This window comes from Etheostoma spectabile, chromosome 19, assembly GCF_008692095.1.
Source record: "Etheostoma spectabile isolate EspeVRDwgs_2016 chromosome 19, UIUC_Espe_1.0, whole genome shotgun sequence".
NCBI classification, from domain to species: domain Eukaryota; kingdom Metazoa; phylum Chordata; class Actinopteri; order Perciformes; family Percidae; genus Etheostoma; species Etheostoma spectabile.
Genome location: NC_045751.1, coordinates 14,194,550 through 14,194,785, shown reverse-complemented (window position 1 = coordinate 14,194,785; position 236 = coordinate 14,194,550).

Sequence of the window (236 nt, the reverse complement as noted above, 5' to 3'; positions counted from 1 at the left end):
TTGACGCAAAGGAGCAGCGGCTCTACTCCGAGCTCCTCACAGATGACTGAGCTTTTCACCCTATCTCTAAGGGAGACCCCAGTCACCCTCCTGAGGAAACCCCTTTCAGCCATTTGTACCCTGGATCTCGTTCTTTCAGTCATGACCCAGCCTTCATGACCAACCCCTCCCCACCCAGACTACGCCTCGATATTCTTTCCATAATTACTACAAACAGGATTGGTGACAAAGCGCAG